This window comes from Lepisosteus oculatus, chromosome 4 (assembly GCF_040954835.1).
Source record: "Lepisosteus oculatus isolate fLepOcu1 chromosome 4, fLepOcu1.hap2, whole genome shotgun sequence".
In the NCBI taxonomy this organism is placed as follows: domain Eukaryota; kingdom Metazoa; phylum Chordata; class Actinopteri; order Semionotiformes; family Lepisosteidae; genus Lepisosteus; species Lepisosteus oculatus.
Window position 1 is genome coordinate 8,357,498 of NC_090699.1, and position 24,748 is coordinate 8,382,245.

At 40.0% G+C, this 24,748-nt stretch overlaps 2 long non-coding RNA genes across 3 annotated transcripts; one reads left to right on the top strand and one right to left on the bottom strand.

The window, feature by feature from the left end:
* Window positions 1-5,879: 5,879 nt before the first annotated feature.
* LOC138238160 (uncharacterized) lies at window positions 5,880-8,157 on the bottom strand. Its single transcript, XR_011189299.1, has 3 exons — window positions 7,830-8,157; window positions 6,452-6,578; window positions 5,880-6,113 (listed from the first exon to the last, which is right to left on the bottom strand). It is a non-coding gene; the product is annotated as an uncharacterized lncRNA (long non-coding RNA).
* A 9,911-nt stretch (window positions 8,158-18,068) lies between these two features.
* Window positions 18,069-23,482, top strand: LOC107077231 (uncharacterized). Of its 2 annotated transcripts, none has more exons than XR_011189366.1 (4): window positions 18,069-18,258; window positions 20,749-21,069; window positions 21,304-21,570; window positions 22,005-23,482. It is a non-coding gene; the product is annotated as an uncharacterized lncRNA (long non-coding RNA). The 2 variants fall into 2 exon arrangements; XR_011189367.1 differs by lacking the exon at window positions 18,069-18,258 and adding an exon at window positions 20,058-20,157.
* Window positions 23,483-24,748: the final 1,266 nt, after the last annotated feature.

A 24,748-nucleotide genomic window follows, 5' to 3' on the forward strand; every position in this document is an offset into this window, starting at 1 on the left:
CTGAGTTGTCCACTTCCTCTGAGTCTGCTGTGGTTTGCTTCTCTACAGGAAGCATGAAAATTCATGTGCCTACACTTGACAAATAACAGTTTTCTAAGTAATATCAGAGTCTCTGCTGAACAGTACATTAACTTTCCTTGCTGATACATTGGATCAATACAATGTCAGCTCCCACACTGAATTCAGACCTTCTCTGATTGGTTTGTTAGTGAACGCCAGGGCCAGTTTTCCCAGTCACAACCTTGGTATGTCTTTAGACTACAAGGAAACCAGAGCACCAGGAGGAAACCTACACGCACACAGTGAAAACATACAAACTCCACTCAGATAGCATCCCAGGTCCAGATCTGAACTCAAAGGCTTAGTGCTGAGAATCAGCAATGCTATTGCTGGGCAGCACCGCACCACTGTGCTGCCCACTCTCTATGAAAACAAAATGAAAAAAGCCCATATCTTGTTTGCTGAAATATTAAATCTCCTGACTCAATATTTTGTAGAAGCACTTTATCATGTTTTCAGTCAAAATCTAATAATGACAAAAGGAGTAGATGAAGATGAAGGAAAAGCATGCTCAATAATTGGTTTTTAACTTGTCTGGCTCCAGAAAGAGCAGTGGTGGTCAGAGATCAGTGCATCCCAGAGATCCTCAAATTACAGATGCAGATTTCAAACATCTAACTAAAGAGAAATAGTCTTTATTTTCCCTGAGGGGGGGATTTGTTTTACAGCAGCAGTGTTGGTGTACAGACAGAAAAGAAAAACACGAAAAGTACAACAATGTACATACACATTTGCATAGAAAGTCAAGCGCTAAGTAACGATATGGCAACAGGTATGAAGGAGAACTTGAATCTGTTGGTTTTGGAGTTGGGGAGTCGGTATCTGCGTTCTGATGGGAGTAACTGGAAATGATTAATCAAGAGGGGTGAAGGATTGTCACAGATGGATTTGCTTTCTGTAAAACACGGGAATGATAGATGGTGGAGAGGGCTGGAAGATCGTGTTTGGGTTTGAGATACATTTAGTACCAAAGCCAATGCACATATGGTCCCGGCCTTCATATATTCTGGATTTGTGACTGCATCTGCTGTGGCACAATGAAAACAACATAAGCCTAACCCAAAACTAGGAATCAGCTATCCATAGAGATGTGAGGTATTATGCTTTCGCCATACTACCTGTGCAAATTAACCATTGCAGCGATACAAACGGTTGTAGTGGCTAGGTTGAAACACTCAGTGGTCACAGGGAAGATTTTCCAACTTTCTTAGAATTGCTAAAGGAGAAAGTTCCCAGGGGATAGAAGATTGGGAACATGCCTCCTTTCTCAGACAAAGGAGAAATCACCTAGAAATAAGGAAAGGAAAAGCAGAAAGCAACAAAGGGAAGAAAAAACAAGCAGGAGAGCACCTTCACTGTTTGTTGTGTGTTTTTGTGCTTTCATCTGTTCTTCACCTGTTCTTTTTTGTCTTGATTTGATGAAAATTAAGAAATAATGCGGTGGCATCTCAGAAGGACAATGGTGAAGGAACAGTGGGAACTATTAAACCAGTGGAGAATTTTCTGCATGTAGAAACCTATACGCTGCCAGAAGAGGAAAATTCTCATACTGCTCTGTGAGAATGGGAACTGGGAAGTCTTTCTGATGGATTTTGTAGAGAGCAGACAAATGATGTCTCATTGCAACATGCAAGATAATCATTTGCTGAAATTAATGAAGTATTATTATGTTTCAGGAAAATAGAGAGAAGTACAAACAGCTTGTAGTTTCGACAGCAGGTGCAGTGGACATGATGTGAATCATGCGCATATGTGAATATAAAAACAGGCTTAGTTTTTTACACTGTTTACACTTGTATGATTTACACTATGTGACAGTTTCAGGGTGCCACATCACTACTGGCCAGGATCTTTCATTTATTATTGAAAATAATTGTCATCTATCACAGGAAAAACAAGCCATACAAACGTTCTTCTAGTATTCACTATGTTTAGCATAGGATTAATGTTCCAATTCAGTTTCAAAATCAGCAAGTATATACTGTAGTCTAACTCCTTCTCTGTACTCTCAAAATCTCAAAAACTTTTCTTATTCTCTACACTTGCCTCATCATGATATCCAAAGGTTTAGTCTCCTGCCCAGTCAGACTCAATGAGGCAAGCATGATATTGTGATGCCCTTGATCTTAATAATACTTGTTTGATATATGTTCCTGGCCAAACAGGATCAGCTGGTTAGGTTAGGACTTTAGGTAAAAAGGGAGATTCCGGTTAATTTTCTGTCGTATTTTCTGGTGAAAGGCCAGAAGTTTATGAATCAAGTTAGGTTTAGGAAGGATAACATCAGGGTTGTTCCTATGCCTCAATTCTGCATTTCTCTAATAAACAGGGGGTTTATGTGTGTAGGTCCTTCACACCATGCTGCTGCGTTAGGAGGATAGATTAAATTCCTTAACCAGGCAAGGTAAGCCGATAAACTTACAATTTACACTACATGGGTAAATAAGGAGTAGAGGACAGGGCTAAGCACAAAGCCTTGGGGGGCTCCAGTGTTTAGAGTCAGGGTAGAAGATATGTTGGTGCCCACCCTCACCACCTGCTGACGTTCCATCAACAAGTCCAGGATCCAATTACAGAGGGAGGTGTTCAGTCCCAGGTCCTGGAGCTTGATGACAAGTTTTGAGAGCACTATGGTATTGAATGCTGAGATGTAATCAACAAACAGTATTCTCACATATGTTCCTTTCTTATCCAGGTGTGAGAGGTTAGTATGGAGGGCAGTTGCAATAGCATGTTCTGTTGACCTGTTCTGGTGATACGCAAATTGCAGTGGGTCTAGGGTTTCAGGCAGTGAGGAGGTGATGTATGCTTTGACCAACCGTTCGAAGCACTTCATGATAACTGATGTGAGTACAACAGGGCAGTAGTCATTCAGGCAGCTCTGGGTATCTTAGGAACAGGGACAATGGTGGCATTCATCATAGCGATGATTTCAACGGTGCAAACTTGAAGAAAACAATGCCTAATCTACATTAACACATCGACTGCCCGACATGCGGAGCAAACACATTGGACAATGTTTACACTCTCTTCCAGGATGGTTACAAAGTCCTCCTTCAACCTTCTTTCGGCAAATCTGATCACGCCTCCATTCTGCTACTTCCCGTTTACAAGCAGAAACTTAAACAGGAGAGGCCAGCATTAAGAACCATTCAACGTTGGTCGGATGAATCAGATTTTATATTAAATCACTGTTTTGCTACCACTGACTGGCAGATCTTCCGTGAGTTTTTGTCTCAAAAACGTGAAATCTGCAGTGAATTCGGTCTGGTATGTTAGTTAAAGCACTAGATACCTTACTCTGGTTCAGTGGTTTTATCATTGAACACAGTGCCAAAGAGCACAGCTATTATTTAGCTCAAATGAAATACTAACAGAGTGGTGGATCTGTGGCAAAGGATCTCTGCCTGTGGCTGGAAGTTTGCTGGTTCAAATCCCACAGCCAGCAGAGGAACCCTACTCTGTTGGGCCCTGAGCGAGGCCCTTCACCCCAACTGCTCCAGGGGTGCTGTATAATGGCTGACCCTGCACTCTGACCTCAAGCTTCTCTCCTTGTCTGTGTGTCTCATGGAAAGCAAGCTGGGGTATGCAAAAAGACAAATTCCTCATGCAAGAAATTGTAGGTGGCTAATAAAGTGACCTTATCTTATTTACACTATAGCATTACATCAATAACAGGTCATGTCTTCACAGACTATTAGTTTATGTCTTTGCAATTACCTATAGGTTGGCATAGAATCAATATATCTGTGCTATGATTCGTACATGTACAGTACATTACACCAGGTTCTGTGTGCTGTAGGAATCCATGTGGGATTCCTCTTTTATGATCAGTGATTGTATTGCATTATCTGTGCAAAACGTAGAAGTGCCATCACTGGAATTGGTGTTATATTCCTCTCCGGTTAGGTATGCCTGAAAATCCCCATTGATTCCTTGGTCTCAGTGCAATGCACCTTTATGTACATGTGTGCTCATCTGGTGAATAACAAAACTGGTGATTCACAAGGGTCTGGAAAAGGCGAATCATTTGAGGAATGTTACATATACATTTTAAGGTCTCAAATGTTCAAATTAGCAATGTAATGGTGAGAAATATTTCACACAAAAAGATCACAAAGAGTGTGGCCCGGTGGCCCAGTGGTTGCAGCTCTGTGGCCCTGGGCTCAATTCCTGGCGTGCTAACTGTGTGGAGTTTGTATGTTCTCCCCATGTTTGCAAAGTGCTCTGTAAAGGCAGAGTAAATGAGCAGTGAATGGGAACAGAAAAGAAAGGCTGTGGTTAGCAACGGAAAAGCATACTAACTGCACTGTCAGGGCATGGTGAAACCAAGGGGAAGCTGTTGTGCAAACTGCCTCAAGCTTAATAACCTTGAAGTTCCAAGAAAACACCGGAGAGCAGCTGTACTAGAGGAAGACAATAATTCAGAGGAGTGTGTTTGTGTGCCCTCTGGCGTTGTGTTGGGTCTTCCCTCATTTTTCCAAGTACAGTTACTTATAACAGCAGTTACCACTCCTGCCTGGGTTCGATTTTGGCCTGGTGTGACCTGTCAGAATCCTTCTTCACCTACCTGATTCATCAGTATCTCATTGACCCCAGGAATACAGGAAAAGAAAGGACGTTTTCTATTGTTTCACTATTGTTAGCATTAATAAGTATTGGTAGTTTCATATCTGTAGAGGCTGTTTCTGTAGATGTGTCGTCCCTGTTGTGGATCCACAGTGTTGTCCTTGTCTCCTGTCTCTTCCACCATTTTCTGTTAGTCTGCAGACCCTGACTATGGTTTGAAAATGGAGTCTCACCAGTCCGTCAAGTGGAGCCAGGAGCAGACTTTAGGGTCTGTTATTGACAGTTATTGACAGTTAATTAGTCATTTCTTTGTGTTTAAATCTAATAATGTTATCTGTGTGCTGTAACACAGAGGCATGGTATCCTTATAAACTCCTTGCAGTGAAATCCCTGAAGAAAGGGTTTTTTTGTTTTGTTTTGTGATTTTTCCCTAACACAAAGAGCACTTAACACCTAAGTAAACAACCATAGGTTTGTGTATCACTGTTTTCTGTGACTTCCCTGGACTTACTGTCAGTGAACTCCCTGTGTTGTGTTTACATAGGCTTTCTCTGGCTGCTCTGTAATCCTCCCACAGTTCAAAGACTAGCTCTCATAGATCTGTCCTCGGAAAAAGTGTGTATGAGCCCGGCAATGTACTGGCATCCTAGCCAGGGTATATCCAGGGTATTGGACTAAGTTGCAATTGGAGATAGCTGAATGAATATCTACAACTGATGTAAAACTAATGGAATAGACCCGTTACCTCTTCCAAGTGGAAACATGTAAATGTTGAATAGTAGGGGGCCCAGTATCGAGCCCTGAGGAACACCAGACTTAAAGAACCCAACTTTAGAACAGAAACTCTGAAGAGAAACAAAGTGTCGATGATCAGTAAGGCAAGTTAAACAATTTAAGGGCAACGTCAGAAACTCCAAATGGAGTCACAAGACAAGAAAGTATGATGTCTTGGTTTACAGTGTCAAAAGCAGCACTGACCTCAAGAAGGATAGGGATAGAGAACCAGTATCAGAGGACATAAGAAAATGATTAGTGACTTTAACACTAACCAGTTAAAGGGCAGTTTCTGTGCTGTGGAATTGTCTGAAACCAGACTTGAAGGGTTCAAAAATGTTGTTTGCAATAAGATGGTTGCTTCATTGAATTGCAACAGCACATTACAAAATCTTATGGAAAAGACATTAGCTATTGATTAATTTTTATTTAGATTTCCATTTAAGATAAATGAAACAGGAAACAAAAATGCCAATGTCATTTTACAAAAAAGTCATTTCCTTTAAACTGTTGTCATGTGAACAATATATCAAAATAAAAAATCTAAAAATCTACTCTAAACAATGTGTAAAAATATTAATCGGACAGTTTTGTTCTGATTCAAAGGGACAATAGAGTTGAGCTGTGTCTCTGTGTGACCAGTTGATCATGTAATGGTTTCAGTCACCCTCAGTTTCTGTGTAGTTTCTCCCTCTTCCTCACACATATTCCTGTTAAAAAATGAAACATTTACACAAGGCGCCATCGTACATGACATCTTCATGAAATCTGTTTATCAATGCAGATACTGTCAGACAGCGGCGTTAAATCAGTTATAGCTTGCAGTTCAGAAGAAATGAGAAAAAAATTAAGAAAAACCGACTGACAATGTAGCAGTCCATTTCTTTTTGTTTAAGTAGGGCAACTATTTGTTCTGTAATAACACGAGATATAATCGTTATAGGAGTATATATAAGAGATTTTTTTAATTAATACAGAAGGCAAATCAATACCCCCAAAACTCCAACAGCTTCCTAATTTATATATATATAATATGACAAATATTTACCTGTTTTTGATGGTCTTTCGGATATAGATTGTAATGACAACAGACAGAGTGATGACCACACCCACAGAAAACGAGATCAGTTTCAGCAGGCATAGTGAAATCCCAATTCGATCCATGCCGGTAATTTCTAATAGAGAAGAGGATTGTCCTCAGTACAGTAAGCATGTAAAATACCTTGCTTCGTCTTACGTTATCCCTCTCACAGTATCGGTCACGTTCGTAAACCCCTCCTCTTAAGGACGCTCCAGCCCTTCCTTGTTCTTTACTCATCTCCCCATACCTGCTCCCTGTTCCAGCCCCCTTTTCAGTTCCCCTTAAAAGCCAGACTCTGTTCTGGGCTCTGCATTGGTTTCCGTACCAGGTGAGTCCGGGACCTGGAAGCGCCTGGTCCCATCAAGCTTTTAAGTTCCTGTTCCTGCCGGTTCCAACCTGGTTCCTGTTTTAATTCTGTTCATCTTGGATAGATCGCCCGGTTTCAGATTTTCGCCTTCTCTTGGATTCCCCCTTGGACTTATTTCTGGATTGTTTGCCTCTGCCACACCTCCCCCGAACACCAGCGCACCATGGACAGGCCCCCTGTTTTCACTCCTGACTCCCGCATGCTTTTCCCCCATGTTTTCCTCACTCTACCCCAGATCGTGTCGTCTGCATAGGGTCCTGAAAGAACGCTTTTGTTACAGTATCCAGAACACACAGTAACTCAGCATTACGTATATCAGACAAATGAGATGGAAACAGCCTTTTGGTTAGTGGAATCTAGTGCTGCTGTCAGTAATTACTTATATCCCTCCCACTTTCTCCTGCACAGCATATTTTCAACTTTTATAATAATCGTATTTATACAGTACTTTCCATCCCAAAGGATGAACCGGTGCTGCAACTCTGTGAAAAGCGGATGCAACAACACTGAAGACAAAACTGTATTAAAACAGAGAATGCCCAACTTGTGTACCTTGTGGTTAGGAAATAATTGAAGGGTCAGATTTAATTGTAATGAAATATTAAAGTAGGGAGCTGTGTCAGCATGTGTAGGCTGCGAGGGAACAAGAAAAGGTTAATTCCATGTTGACACTCCCGAAGAAGGATCCACTGTCTTCTCTTTTCAGCATGGAATGAACCTTTACTCATTTCTTCATAAAACATGAAAGATATTTACTCCAGGGTAGGAGTAATGTGATCGCTTTTGCAACTTCTACTAAGAGGCCAGCAGCCATATCACCCTGCAACTCACAACTGGCAACCCACTGAAGCTAAGCAGGTATGAGCCTGGTCAGCAATTATTATTATTATTTATTCCTTCATTCATTTCAATACCTTTAGTTTCTTTCTATGTTGGATATATAATCAGTACAAATAAAGAAATAAAGAAAGCTCTTACCATTCACCTGAAGGTTAATGATCTTTGGAGGGATGTCCCTTCTTGTTTTTAATACCCCCCCAAACATGTATGTTCCAGAGTCATCCAGGCGTAACTGAGTCAGTGTTAAATCCCCGTTCAGATCACTCATCTGTATCCTCCCTCTGAACTGAGGGGGGAAATCTATATTTGTTTTTCTTCGTCCGGGCTTTTGTGCAATAAGTTTTCCTTCGTACATCCAATCCATTATGACCACGCCTTCAGCAGAAGCATTTAACAGACATGAAGGCAGGGTGACTGATCCTACACAGTGCCTGTGACATTCGCTTGAGCAGACACTGGCAGGGGAAGATTGACACCTCAGGGAGAAACAAGCAAATGTTGTTTAATTCTAAAAGCAATTTTGAACTTAAAGCTCATTTAACTTACAGTACATTTTACCCACCTTGATAGCCTCAGGAGAGGATGTTATTTAGATTATTATTCATAATAGCCATAGCCAGCAGCCATATCACTCTGCAACTCACAGCTAGCAGCCCCATTGGAACTCACAGGTGTGAGCCTGGTCAGTACCTGGATGGGAGACCTCCTGGGAAAAACTAAGGTTGCTGCTGGAAGAGGTGTTAGTGGGGCCAGCAGGGGGTGCTCACCCTGTGGTCCATGTGGGTCTTAATACCCCAGTATAGTGAGGGGGACACTATACTGTAAATAGGCGCCGTCCTTCGTATGAGATGTGAAACCGAGGTCCTGACTCTCTGTGGTCATTAAAAATCCCAGGGTGTTTCTTGAAAAGAGTAGGGGTGTTACCCTGGTGTCCTGGCCAAATTTCCCATTGGCCCTTACCAATCATGGCCTCCTAATAATCCCCATCTATGAATTGGTTTCATCACTCTGCTCTCCACTGATAGCTGATGTGTGGTGAGCGTTCTGGCGCACTATGGCTGCCGTCACATCATCCATTGGGGCTGCACATTGGTGGTGGAGGGGCGTCCCCATTACCTGTAAAGCGCTTTGAGTAGAGTGTCCAGAAAAGCGCTGTATAAGTGTAAGCAATTATTATTATTATAATCATTTTTTCCTCTCAGAGGATATAGACTGGGATACTGTGTGGCATAATGTTAATTATCCATTTAGAGCTATACATAAGAAACTGCTTCAGTAAAAAAATTTAAACAGAGTCTATTATACCCCAGAAAAATTGAAAAGGATGAAGTGTCACAATACAGGAGTGTGTTCCAAATGTAATACACATAAAGGATCACTATTGCACTTATTATGGTATTGTCAGCACATACTGTCATTCTGGACCTCCACGGTGAGGAAAGCTCTCAGGCACCAATATATCTCTTCCACTTACTCCCATTACATGTATCCTTGGTGATTTATCAAAGGTTAAAGTAGCAATTCAATATAAAAATACTTTTTTGACTCTCTGTATTGATATTGTGGACTATAGGAAACATCAGGGAGGAGACCACATCCCTATTTACAACAATGGGACTTCAGTGGAGAGGGTCAGCAGTTGTAAGTTCCTGGGAGTTAACATCTCAGAGGACTTAACCTGGACCCACCACACCAACATCGTGGTCAAGACAGCACGGCAGTGCCTGTTCTTTCTCTGCAGCCTAAAGAAGTTCGGCATGCCGTCACATATCCAGGCCAGCTTCTACAGGTGCACTATTAAGAGCATCCTGACTGGTTTCATCACTGCCTGGTATGGGAGCTGCTCCGCACGGGATTGCAAAGTACTGCAGAGGTTGGTGAAGTCAGAGCAGCTTATCACCAGCTGTGAGCTACCAAACATCCAGGATATCTACTCAGCTAGATGTCTTAAGAAGGCCAGGTCCATTCTCAAGGACCCCAGTCATCCCAGTCACAAACTGTTTTCCCTCCTACCATCCGGTAAATGGTACCAAAGCATTCGGTCCAAGTCCAACAGACTACAGAACAGCTTCTACCTCCAGGCAATAAGAGTGCTAAATAGCCAACCTGCAGCTCCTTTAGCAAATCACCTGTAATGGTTACATGGACACACAGTTTTCACTGTATTCAGCATAACTGCACTACTTGTATATATTGCACACACCATGGACACATAACAGCTCTACTCATATTGAGTTTTATTCCATTTAAAAAATGTAACCTTAGTTTTGTGATTTTTGTGATTTTTGTGATTCATGTGATTTTTGTGAGCTCGCAGAAAAAGACATTTCATTGCCAGCAACTACTGCTGCACGCTGTATTGTTGTGCATTTGATAAATAAACTTTGACTTGACTTATTGCTAAAAAAACATTATTGCGAAAATGGGTGGACAGTACAGGACCGTCCCATTAGAGATATACTTGAATGGCACTGGATGTTAAGAATATTAGTAGGAAGTTTTTGATTTTTTTTTGTGAAAGTATGTTTTTTTTGTTATTTTCTAAGAAGAACAAAAATGAAAGAGTGAAAAAATAAATAAATAAAATTAAAGATGTCCTCCAAAGTTGGGGGGGTGGAGGTGGGTTAAAAAATAAGAAAAAAATGATTTTCCTGTTTTTTAACAAAAACAAGACTAATAGAACTGTTATATTCTCTTGATTTTGATCAGAATTTTAGTAACAGAAGTTGAGCAATAATAATAATAATACTTTCATGGTCATCCTAAAATGTGTACTTTAATTTTTACTGCTGAATAGAAATTCCAAAGGCTTTCTGTTCCCAAATGGAGGGCACGTTTATAATAATACAACCTGTAGTTAAAACACATTTGGAGAGTTTCTTAAGGAAATACATAAGTTAACTATTTTCCCGCATGTAAAAAATGATTTTTAGTCTGCTGTCACATTCCTTTCAAATCACAAAACATGCTAGTGATATTTTTTCCAAGAGAAACATTTTAATTTTTTTTTACAAATTTTTAAAGCATAATGCAACTTGAAGATAAAAGTATTTAGGACTAATTAGAAATGGGAGAACTAGTTTTTTTTTCAAGAAGTTACTGTATATCTCTTATAAATCACGAGGTCATGTGAAAAGCCTTAATATGAAAATTAATATGAGACTTGAGCCAAATACATGTACCTTCACACAGAGGATATTTCAGCTGAAGCTTCTAAAGAAGCAAACCCTGTGGTACACTGATAAATTTAAAAAGAAATGTAATGAAACTTAACCTGTTAAGTTTTCCATATCTAGATAACCACATTAAAACTGCATTTCTCCCTGTATAAGGAATTGAACAAAACATGATAAAATAGATCTGATATATTTTGTGTATATATATGCGCTATTAAAACTGACATCATTGAATAATAACTGCTTTTATGCACAAAGCAGTGTCTTTCAAAAGAAGGCTGATATGAAGGGAAAATCTCATTCATAATTGGAAAGACAGACATCAAGAATGCAAGGACTTATTCACTAAATAGCAAACATTGAGGGAAAAAAATTAATTTGAGATTCGTATCATTTTAACAGACTTAATTTCTTGCACGGTGCTTGATACATTATGATTTTACACTAGAACATGAGAAAAGTACACATCTCCATGTCACTAACCCACAGCAAATCTCTGTGCATTAGGAGTACAGGGTGTGGGTCACTTACCCAGCAGAAGAAGACAGACTGACAGTGCACGTGTGAGATATGGGAATTCTCCAACTCCACTCATTCTGTATGAACAAACAGATCAAACAAAACCTCTTCAACTGAATATTCACGTTTGGAATGCAGAATGAGCCTGAAAGGTTCCTCTTTAGTTCTGTTTTACTCCAGTGAAAAAACTGCTTTTAAAATTGGCTGTTTTAAAAGATGACTTGCAGCTCATTGCATTTCCTGTAATTGCCCTAAATGTGACTTCAAATTAAAGTTGAAGAATTAAAAATCATTGTTCAAGCTCATCTTCTACAGCATGGGGGGGCAGAAAAGGTATATGAGGCTTTTGGCCTGTGTCTGACCTGCTCACTTCCTCTCAGTCTCTTATGCGGTTTGCTTGTCTACAGGCAGAACAAATATTCTTGTCCTTACATTTGACAAGAACAGTTTCTAAATAATTTCAGACTCCCCGCTTAACAAGGAGACTCTACAACTCCCTTACTGGTATATTGACAACTCTAGATACAACTCCGTATTCAGACATTCGCTGATGTCGATTCCAGAGATCAAATGAGACAAGGGACAGATGAACTTTATTGAAATAAAAAAATGTGTTTATTTTCAGGACTGTATACAATAAGGACATAGGTTCATTCTTCTTTTTTGAGGAGTAGTAATTGGTAACTAGTTTACAAATCAATATATCTTTTCTTTCATAGAAAAAATATATATGAAACATATGTAGAATGTTTAGTGCAATAAAGATGTTTATACACCCAGTACTCTTGTACTTGGTGTTCTGTATTCAAACCACAACTTGCTTTAAACCACATCATCATGCATTCTGTCTTGAGTCCTTACACAGCCTGGTCACAGGCTCCTGAGTTCTAGTGCAGGACCATTGTAACCTTCATACTTTCAGCCACCCTCCTCAGAGGACACAGCAGTCTACTGCTACGGTCATCTGAGCTCTCACTCCCCATCCCATCACACACAGTGCAGAAAGAGCACCAGATGCTGTACATCTTCACACACTGACATGTAATGTATATCTCATATTAAATTACAAATGTAAAGCAACAGTTATTTTACAAGGGGGTTCAATTACCTTGTCTTGCAAAGAAATGGACTCGGTACAAAGTAAAGCAAAGTAATTTGGTTAGATCCTTTAATTAATGTATTAGGGTTTGTTTGAGATGAGAGATGAGAGAACTACAGCCTGGCTGAAGGATGAATCTGACTGAACCCCCCCTCCCTCACATTCATAAGGAATGAGCTGGGGAGCTGCTGCAAGGGTGAAGCTGGGGTGGTGGTAGAGGTGTGAGAGAAATGCCCAAAGGGAAGTCCAGAATACAAGGTAAATGAAATGTATATTATATGTAGAAGAGTGAAAGCAGTTGACAGTAGGATCTAAAATACGTCCCATAAATCTGTTATGAACACCAGTTACGAAACAACCTGAAACTCAAGAAGTCCTTGGATAAGAGCACAGTGTCCAGATTGTTTCAGCTTGAGTCTGGTGGTCAGAAAGAAGTTTCTGCCTTTCTGAGTTCTTGACCCCTCACTTCCTGTTTGTGGTCAGTTTCAGGTCTGAAACACAAATAACCAAGAAGAAAATTATCATAACACATTCTGTTATGTAAAAGATTACTCTGTATCTACTCTGTTTTTGTTTATTATGCAGACTGTACTACACTTTCTGAACAGTCGCTGCTCTTATGTTAACAGAAGATACTGTAAACTGATCACTCTATTCAACCCATCCATGTGCATGATGTCTTTACCTGGAGTTAACATCATGACTGCTGTCCCATAGAATCAGGGCTCCTGAGTTCTCTGGGCACATAAAGTGTTGGAAACTAGAAAGAACTCTTGCTCTGTGACTTCCTTAGGTAGGTGAAGTACAGTATCTGGAGTCATATCTGTCAAAGTACTATCTGTAGGTCTGATTAGGGTAGTGGAAACTTTGCTTTATAAACTCCAATCTAACAACTTTAATAACATACAGAAGGAACTCTACACTCGTTTTTCTGAGTTCCAAAACCAATATTTATGAAAAATGAAAATACTTCTGTCTCATGTACAGTATGAAAACAGTTTCCCCAAGAATAAATAATGTCTTGCCTTCTATCTCAGTGTGCTGTATAAGGTTAATAGAACATTAATACTAATGAGCTCCTTTTAGATCAGAACTTCAGACACAGTATCATTCACCTGTTCCTGAGGGTCTCCCTGATGTGGACACCAATGACAGCAGACACCATCATGACCAGACCTACAGAGAACAGAACTGTCTTCCACACACACAGCGATATTTTTGTGGGTCTGAAGTCTGAAATAAAATACAAATACACTGAGGAGAACAAACACTTTAGACAGCCTTTGAACTTTGATCTGACATCAGTTTGTATCTAAAATGTATTTTGGAAATGGAGATTGGTTATCGACAGGACATGAAATGAATAGGTTTCATATGCTGCTTTTCTGTATATATTGAAAAACAACACCCTATCTACGTTATACGAGGGCAGAAAACCAGTTTGGAAATGACTTATTTTAATATGTCTGTGTAGATTTTGGTAAACTGCCTCCCAACTGCACTTAGAAATATGGGAAAATATCACAAATATCACAAAATATGAAATATCCTATCATTTCAATGTTACTTAAATAGCATAGGGAGCTAAAACTAATTTGTGTGTAAAACGTATTTTAGATATGTGAAGATTGATTAATAATCAATCTTCATGGAATGGAATAAACAGGTTATACAGTATGTGTTACCTTTCTGTATATATACAAATACATTGGCACATGTACATTATCAGGAGCAGAAGCTCCTAGTGAATATTAACATGTCTGTCTAGTTGTAGTTAGTAAAATCAAAGAGTTCTAACTGTAATTCGCCTTATTGTACAAAGCACACTATATACCTTATATCACACTATATACAATTACCACACTATCTTCGATATTGCTTAAATACTGTAGGGTGTTGAAACTACATTTAAAACTTCCACACAGTATTATCCATTTTTTACAGCTCTTATAAACATTAGCTTAAATGACCATCAGTCCCATATGCTAAGATGCTTACCTAGTGTGTTGCAGTCTGCAAGTGCAAAAGCAGACAGACTGCTCACAGGATTGAAGGCTGTGCAGTTGTAGCTGAGAGCACTGTCTGTAGGATGAGCTATGTGCTCTAGAACAGCAACACTGGTTGTCCCAGGAATGATACGCCCACCTTTCAGCCAACAAAAAGAAACATGGCCGCCCCCTGTCACCTGACAGGTCAGAGTCAGAAGACATCTGCCATTATCCCTATAGACCACCTCTGTCTGAATCCTCACTGCTTGGATCAGCTCTAAATAGAAATTTAGAATTAGCCATTACAATCAGCCCATGATCAAGTTTGTCTTCAAATGTTTCTTCTGTTATCTTGGAACAATATAAAATTTAGATTCTCCTGGCTGGAGGTGCTGACCTGTGTCATTTCCCTAATGAAATTAAGAGAAATTAAAAGAGAAAACTTCCAACGTCATTGCAAGATAAATGCCGCTGTTCCTGGAAATGAGATACAGACATATATCTGGTCTATACGTGATTGTGCAAGAGATACATACACTGATGAAACATTCATTAGTGAAATTTGTCATTTTTCTAGGTTTACACTTACTAGATGAAGTGTTTGCCAGCAATATAATTTAACAGAACATGGTAAGAAAAAGATTCAGAATGGAGTTATTCCAAAATCCATTTCTACTACAATTAGTAGTCAAAAACACAAAGCAAAATGTTTGTGGCAATTGTGACCATTTTAATTTAGCAGCAACAAAAGTGACAATGACAAACATAAACAACTTAAAGCTTAAAAATACCAGGGTTGTTCCTCACTTACTCAGTATGTCATGATGCATTTAAAACCCATTAGTAAAACGAAGTTCACTGTGTGTGTAATATCAGTTATAACTGGTTTAAAATATGAACAATTCATTTTATATTCTAAATGTCTGCAAGAACAGATAAAATCAAAAAAGAAAATAAAGTAACTTCTTACCGTACACCTGCAGGTTAATGATCTTTGTAGGGAACTGAGCTCCTGTTTTTCTGATCCCAGTGAACGTGTACGTTCCAGAGTCATCCAGGCGTAACTGAGTCAGTGTTAAATCTCCACTCTGATCACTCACATGTATCCTCCCCCTTAACTGAGGGGACAGATCTGGGTTTATTTTCCCACCAGTAAACTGTGCAATAGCTTTCCCTTTGAATTTCCAATCCATTGAGACAACGTCTTGGACAGACACACTCTGCACACCAGAAGGCAGAGTGACTGATCCTCCCACAGCGCCTGTGACATTCTGCTCAGCAGACACTGACAAGGGCAGATTCACACCTCAAGCAAAACCAAATAAAAAAAAAGATTTCATATGATTTTAATAACTGTTAGTTACAATCTAATTAGCTTATTTGCATATATCCAAAAATTATATATCATTTATCCATAAATGACCTATTTTTTAACAACCAAATGAAGTCTAAGGGGACTGCGAATTTCAGTAGTCAATTGCATATTAGTTTATCTTTTGGTTATTTATTTGAGATCAGTTTCAGCTAGGGGTATCATGTTAAGCTTCTGTAACTCACATACTTGTATTTCACTAGGAATGGCAACGCCCAAGATCAAAGCGTGATGAACTGTTCTGGAGCGGATATCGGCTTAACCCGCTTGGCTGAGGGCCGACCTCCTGGCCAGAGGACAAGGAGGCCAGAACCCCCACGCAGGGTGACCAAGGGGCAGCTGCAGAGGTGGAGTTGGGGTGGAGGTGGGATGCAAAAGTCGCACGCGAGGGAGAGAGATATCACGTTGGTAATTATAGTGTTCTGTGGAGGAAAGACGAAGGGAGTGGTTGCTAATCGCTGACGACTGGGAATGATTGAGTGTGGCTGTTGTCATCCCTCCCGAACTTTCATTATAAAAACTCCGTAAAGTTCGTAGACATTTTCCCAGCACTGGATGTGTTTTTGCTTTTATTTTCTTTTTTTAAGTTCTCACATCTAGATAACTATTTAATTTATTTTCTTTTTTTTGACACACTGAAAATTCTAAAAATTCTGAAAACTCTAACAGTAATAGTTTATTTCCAAGTGCTTTCCAGGAAAGGTGGTAAATTAGATTTGATTATATTGTAATTCACATATTTACAATAACTTATTTTACCGTTATCGTTATCATTAAATATGTCAACAATCATCACATCTTAGCACAGACGTCCGCAGCTGAATTGCTTTGCATGTTATGAAAAACCTACATTCCAAGAGCGTTATTAAAATAAACTGTGGGACTCACCATACAAAACTACATAGAGTCCCATCATCAGAACAAGATGAACCCCACACATTTTCCAGCGCAGTTTCTTAGTTGTTAGTTCCTCTTTGGCTGCTTCTGTCAGCTTTGAAAAACACTGCAAGTCTCATATATTCCCTTGTTTTACCGCAGTACATCAGCTTTTTGCAAGACCATAGTATTTCCTGTGGGCTTTCTTCAAAGTGGGTGTATTATTAGATCTGCATTTCTACAAGGGTTGGTGGCAGAGGAAGCCTCATGCCTTTATCTTTTATCTTACAGGCGGATTCAGAAGTTTTCATACTGTTTTCCATATTAAGTTTCTATATTGCTTACACTTATATAGTGCTATATATTCTGGACAATCCACTCAAAGTGCTTTACAGGTAATGGGGGATCCCACTACCACCACCAGTGTGCAGCCCCACCTGGATGATGCAACGGCAGCCATAGTGCGCCAGAACGCTCACCACACATCAGCTCTCAGTGGGGAGGAGAGCAGAGTAATGAAGCCAGTTCAGAGATGGGGATTATCAGGAGGCCATGATTGGTAAGGGCCAATAGGAAATTTGGCCAGGACGCCGAGGTCACAACCCTACTCTTTTCGAGAAACACCCTGGGATTTTTAATGACCACAGAGAGTCAGAACCTCAGTTTTACGTCTCATCAGAGGGACGGCGCCTGTTTACAGTATAGTGTCCCCCTCACTATACTGGGGCATTAGGACGCACATGGACCGCAGGGTGAGCGCCCCCTACTGGCCCTACTAACACCTCTTCCAGCAGCAACCTTAGCTTTCCTAGGAGGTCTCCCATCCAAGTACTGAACAGGCTCACACCTGCTGAGCTCCAGTGGATTGTCAGTTGTGAGTTGCAGAGTGATATGGCTGCTGGCTAATATTATCCCTCATGGATAGCATCATGACAAAATGTGCACCATGAAGCACTGGCATTGGGTACATTAATATTCCTACAGACGGTTACGTGTTCCCTTTTCAACTATGATAGAGAACACCTCTAACGTAACGTGTAACTTACAAAGAACATGGGTTTTGCGACATGCTAGTTTCAGGCGTTTTGATTTCTCTTGTCTACTGATGACTGCGTCACCACATTTTAATTACTGTGCTCAGAATGAAGAGTGTTCCTGTTCCTACACCTTACATAGAAACTTCTTACTCCAGGAGCAGACATGTATAGTACCTTCATGCGGGAAGCTCCTTCAGCGAGCGGAAGTGTGAGATTGCACGCTAAATCGTATCGGAAATCGTAGTAGAGTTGACAAACGGTTTGAGAGGGGAGCTGTGTCAGCATGTGTTGGCTGCAAAGAATCGAGTGAAGGTTGACATCACCCTCAAAAGCAAAAAGAAGAAATGCAACTTTTTACACAGGATGTGGTGAGCATATAAAAAAATTAAAGATTAATGTTCACAGGCCCATTTCCATTTGACCACTGAGATGTTTGCCAATGCTAAGATACAGAAGTATGATTCTCCTTTTGCTTGTCAGCGTAGTTTCGGCGTCTTCAGGTAATGTAACTATTTTTTTAACCGTTTTCACTGTCACAACGTTTTCTTAGTGCTTGTTAAATGTATTTTGTGGAAAAATACATTCCAAGTATGACCTGGGAAAAAAGCTGTAATCAGTAGTCTAACCGGTAAAATGACAAAGAAGTGTCCCGAAGAGTTTCAGTGAAGTGTGTCACAGCAGGCAGTGTAAAGATTTTCAGCTGCAAAGTAGGACGGATGTTTGCTGAGATATAGGGGGTCTAGATTTTGGGATCAAAGCAATCGTAAAGTTGACCTTGGTTTAACTTAGTTGATTTCTGGAGAAATGATTAAGCGCTAATCAACAGTCCCGAAAGACAGAGAAAAAAAGAACAGATCACAAGAAGAGGCAGACAGGAGGACAGAACGTAAAGCATGGGCCAGGCGAGAGGTCTATGCTCGAGATCATCCGAACGGACCTGATTGGAGCTAACTGTTTGAGCCTGGCTAAAATAGCTCGCTGTTCTGTGTTTTTTAGGGGACTTGGAGTTCCTGAGTGAAGAACCGCTCAGTTTAAACCAGCCACTCCTTTTTTAGTACGTGTATTTCAAAATAGGGAGATGGATTCACATTTTTTCTGTGGCATCTGGCTTTGGAGTGAGAGAGATTCATTCATAGGTTGTATTCTATTTAGTTTAGAAGGCAGATGATCTCTTCTTTGGTCTTTGCAGGCATTATGTAAGAGTCAAATACTTGGTAGCTGTCTGGGGTTTTCTGGGTGGTCTAGATGTAGGTCTCTAGGTTGCCTTGTCTGTACATACTGTACATAGGAAAGCTTGTGTGTTATATGTGTGTAGTGTAGCGTGTGTCACTGTCATTGTTAATAAATTTTTGCGTGCCTGAATTATTGCTCCTTTCACCAAAGTTGTGCAAGAGAACAAAGAATTCACACGTCTCTAACAATACCAACCTCTGGGGTGGGTATATTCCTGGAGAAATCCTTTCAAGTTCAAGGATCTGATTATTTATTGTACTTATTAACTAACCCACTCAGTCATTTCCTAACTTTCTCCATGTTCATTTCCTCGCGTTTGTAACAACAGTGATCAGGTGGCCTTAAGAGGCTTCGCATCTAAAGTGTTTTTAGGTCTTCCCACTTTTCCACCTGGAATGAATCTCTATTATTTCCATTGCAACTTACAGAAAATGTGTTTCGCAGGTTAGTGATTAGTGACACTGTGTTCAGGAGCAACATCGTATGCACAATGTTTGGAATAATTAGTTGTGTGTGGGCACAGATCCTTGCTCAAAGGAAACACACTAAAAAAGGATACCATAAAATGTGTTTGCATTCAAGGACTTATTCTTCTGCATTGCATTAAAGGAACAGACTAGATCTGTGATCCACAAAGGAATTTGAATGTTTCTGTAAAATTAATTAAATTAATATTCATTTATTTTTTATACATAGATGAATCTACACATCTACTGCTACATCTGTTCTCTTTCTTTTTCTTTTTTCTTTTTCCCGTTTACAACCACTTTTTGTGCAATATATGCCAGGGACCTGTGCAATACATTTATATTTATATCAATAGTTACATCTATATTTATATTCATATGTGTGATATGAGTGTGATACGATTTTCTGTGTACTGTTCTGTTCTAGTTTGTTCTTGTGCGTCCGGACTGTGAGTAACTCTTGTATTGTATTGTATGTATTGTACTATTATTATATAATTCGTTACACTGTGGCTGTGTTGTCTGTGTTAAGCTGCTGTTGCACTGCAATTTCCCTTACGGGATCAATAAAGTATCTATCTATCTATCTATCTATCGTTTAAGAATCTGTATCATCTTTGCCTGTTCCACTTGATTCAATAAGCTACAAAACTGCTCCTTTCAGAAAAAACTTGAAATGCTGTTTTTTCTCTGCACAAGGTAATGTTTAAGCTACTTGGTCGTAGTTTATTTTACACTCTCCTATCTGCTCTTTTAAAAACTACATTTGTTTCATAAAATCATTTGACCACAGCAAAACCTTACCATATAAAGTCTGGGAGAAATGATCATGAACTCTTTTTAAATATACTTAGTGAAACTAATTTATAGCTCCCAGAACTCTCATTTATTATGAGAATCAAATGTAAAAACAAGAGAGATCATCCATTCAAAATAAATGTTTGACATCACTCTATGTTAATGGAGATGATTCTCTAAAGATGCGTCCCATTTTTACAACTAAAACATTTATGTTCAATATGAGGACTATATGAGAACATGATGGTTTAGCAGACTCTTAGCAGTGTATGAGAGATAGCCCTTTGTTTTGAATAGTTATTAAATTGAGCATACTTTTTATGCACATATTTAGGATCCACACTACAAAATCGTGAGGTTCCGTATGGTTATTAATAATTCTTTGAGGTGCAGAATCAGTCTCTTAAGTTTTAAGTTCAGTAACTGTAAAAATGAAAAGGTCTTTTATTAACTTTCTTTCTCATAAGTACTTGTATGTCTTTCTATTTCTAGGTGTCATTACTGACATTCTTCCAGTCAGGCTCTTCAGAGTAAGAGGGGATTCAGCTCATCTGTCTGTTCCAGGATACGAGCAGCTGAAATTCTTTTGGATATCATGGACTTTTGGATTCAGTAACATAGTCGAATACACAAAAGACTCAGAACGTGTTTTGCTGTATCCAAAGTATAAAAACAAGGTGCAGTTTAACAAGAAGGATTTCTCTTTACTTATCAATTACCTGGAGGAGGGGGACAATGGTCTTTTTAAAGCAGTGGTGATTGATATATTTGGAACTGATACAACTGTGGCAGAGTATATTGTATATGTTCGTGGTAAGTGCATTTAACTTTTATTTCTCATTCATTCTGGGTAATGAATAAGATCTAGAAGATCAATTTTCTTTCTTGTACATCGTGCATATGCCATATAATGATTCAAAGAGGACATTCACTTCAATAAAATTTGTATATGGACCACAAGAAACTGTTATGTCAAGGCACAAAAATCTGCTTCATATGATGCCTTCAAATTTCTGCACTACACTGCTTGTTTTTCTGTCCTCACAGAGAAGGTGTCCCCACCAGCCCTTCTGGTCAATAAGAGTGAATTCTGCAGCTTCTTAGTCATGTGCTCCACTGATGGAGTCGAGTCTTCTACCTACTCCTGCAGGCAATCTCACTGCACTGAGATCACAGCGAACTACAGCAGGTCCCCTGCTCTGCTCATCGACGTGTCTACGGATGGGAGATCAGTGGTGTGCAACGTCAGCAATCAGGTCAGCTGGAGCATCAGTTCAGTGGCTGTGAGCGACAGCTGTCCATTCACCGCCAGTGGTAAGGGTGAATTCTGAGGATAATAATAATACATTTTGTTTTATATAGCGCCTTTAAAGATGGCTTCTCAAAGCGCTTTACAGAATGACAACAACAATAAATAAAAAGAATACACAAGATAAAACACAATTGGGGCTTGGGGGACAGTTAGGAGACATGAATTAGAAGAGCGAAGGTTGCGAGGTGGGGAGTAAGGCGATAATAGTTCAGACAGGTACTGAGGTGCCAAGCCATGCAGAGCCTTATAGGTGAGCATGAGGATTTTGAAGTCCACACGGAATTTGACAGGAAGCCAGTGCAAGGACTCCAGGACAGGAGTAATGTGAACACTTGCACTAGACCTGGTCAGGATTCTAGCTGCCGAATTTTGGACAATATGACAGTGTATACTGTCCCATTAACTAATGTATACAATTCTGTCCCTTTCCTTTCAGACACCTTTACTGGTTTTCCGCTGTGTCTCATGAAGATCATGGTGCTCTCTGTGGGGCTGGTCTTCATGGTGGCAGCTGTTATTGGAGTTCATGTCTGGGTCAGCATTAAATCAAGCTGAGTACATATGTATCAACCATCTTACAGAAGCAGAAACACCTGTAGATGCCCCAGGTATAATAAAATAAGGTCTGAATTGGAAGTCAACAATCCCATCTCAAGGAATGCAGGCTGTTGTCACGATGGCTACTCCTCCTCTTAAGGGCGCTCCAGCTCTTCCTCGTTTGCCTTATTCCCCGCACCTGTCCCTCGTTCCAGCCTCCTTCCTGTCCCCCTTTAAAAGCCAGACACAGTTGCCAATCGAGGCTCTGCATCTGATTCCCGCATCGTGCGAACCTGGGACCTGGATTTGTCTGGCCCTGTTATGCTTTTAACTTTTTGCCCCTGCTCCCGTTCCCGTTCCAGTTCCCGTTCCCCCTGCCGGTCCCGACCCAGCACCTGGTTTTAATCCCTTGTTTTGGATGGATCACCCACCCATGGACTTTTGCTTTCGTTTGGATTCTTCTTTGGACCTCTTCTAGGATTGTTTGCCTCGGCCACCTCACCTCCCTGGATCACCAGCACTCCATTGGACACGCCCCCCTGTCTTTATTCCCGTCTCCTGCATGACTTATCCCCCCGTGTTTTCTCACTATTCCGGATTGTGTCGTCTGCATAGGGTACGAAAAGAACTGTTACCTGACAGCTGTTGTATGTTTTCATTCAAGTTGTTAAACTGTCTGTCCCTCTGTAGGGATGCAAAGAGTCAAGGAACTGTCCAGTGAAGGTTTGAGATGAGCTTAATACTGATGGAAAAAGGCTATTTCCAGAGAACACTAAAGAGACACACAAGGTGTATTTTCCACAGTGTCCCGAATGGCAACAGAGTCCAGCCACAGTTGCCCAATTTAAAATTGTAATAAATTATTACAATTTTACAAAAAAGTATCTAAAAATCTGAATTATTGCTTGACACAGAAATGTGTCTAGGATGTAGAAAACAGACTAGAATCAAGGGCACGAGGTAGAAAAGGAAAGGGGAAGTCAGGCCTAGGGGTCTTACAATTTACAATTGTAATACATTTTGGTTACCATGTTAAATTATTGCATTCAATTTGAAATTGGTATTTAGGTTCTAGTACTGTACTTTTTCTTTTTTTAATAGCATCTGTTCTTTTTTTTATTTCAAAGGCAGCCAGGACACTAGATTTAACTTCTCTTGGAAATGTGTCTCATAGGTTAATTGTTAATGACTGTATCCAGGAACAAGTTTGAATACACGCTGTTGTAATATTTTTCCCATCGTGAGTACTTTGTGAGTTCAAACAGCAGCTTACAAGATTGTGAAACAAATTTCACAGCGTGATATAGATGATGCTTCTTCCTCTTTCTTGGAAAATACAAATCAAATGAATAAAATTATGAATTAATTTACTAACAATTCTGCCTTTTTGTGATCATTTAGGAAAGTGTTTTGTAGACAAAACCTGAAAATGGAAATTGACAGAAATCAACAGACGTGTTATTTTAGAATTTTATCATTACCAGCAGCCAGACATTGAAAAAGCTACACAGCTTCTTTTTGACAGTATACAGTTCTTTTTTCTACAGTGTTATTTTGTAAATTATCAGAATACATAAGCTTAAATATTGTACATTACAACACATTTAGAAAGCAATATAGAAATCTGTAACATATCCACAACAAAAAACTTCAAAAATAGTAATTAAATTGCAAAGAGCTTTAAAAGATCAAAAGGAATCTACAACATTTCTAATTGATTGATTGTAAACTGATGCTAACACACTATTATGTAATTACATTCAACTAAAACATTTAATTTAGTCTGTTGTCATTGATGCTGTTGTCTTTTAACATTTCCTGTAGACACTTAAAGACATTCATCATCTCTTTAGTTGCATACAGAAAAAAATATCCTTCAGGATGTAGTTTTTGTTACTTTTAATTTTGATAGATTGCTTACAGTATGGAAGTATTTATCTCACCAAGATGATTTCAGCTCACATGTTCGATTCAATTGGAGTTATGCTGTTCAATGCAATTGGAGACCAAAATGTTCTCCCTGAAGCAGACACAACCGAACAAAGCGACCAGACTCACAGGGAACAGAACTGGCCACTGTTCCAGGGCGGAACGGTGACTCTGTGGCTAAGGATCTGCGCCTGTGGCTAGAGAGTGTCACGACTGTAGTCCCTCCCCCTTAAGGGCGCTCCGGCCCTTTCACTTCGGACTTGATTTTGTGCACCTGTCCCCTGTTTCAGCCCGTTCCCAGTCCACCTTAAACGCCAGACGGCCACTCAGTTCAGCGCTCTGCTCTGGTTTTTGCACCAGGCGAGTCCGGGACCCGGAAGCGCCTGGTCACGTTAAGGTTTTAAGTTTCTGTTCCCGTTCCCCCTGCCAGTTCCAACCCGGTTCCGACCCGGTTCCCTGTTTTTAATCCCCTTTTGTCTTCGTCTCCGATGGACCACCCGGTTTTGGACTTATGCGTTTGGATTGTTTGCCTCGGCCACACCTCCACCGAACACCAGCGACATGCTCCCTGCTTTCATCCCCTTTTCCTGCATGACTTTTCCCTGGATCGTGTCATCCGCATAGGGTCCGGAAAGAACTGTCCATTACAGAGAGTTGCCGATTCAAATCCTGTGGCCGGCAGAGGAATCATACCCCGTTGGGCCCCAGAGTAAG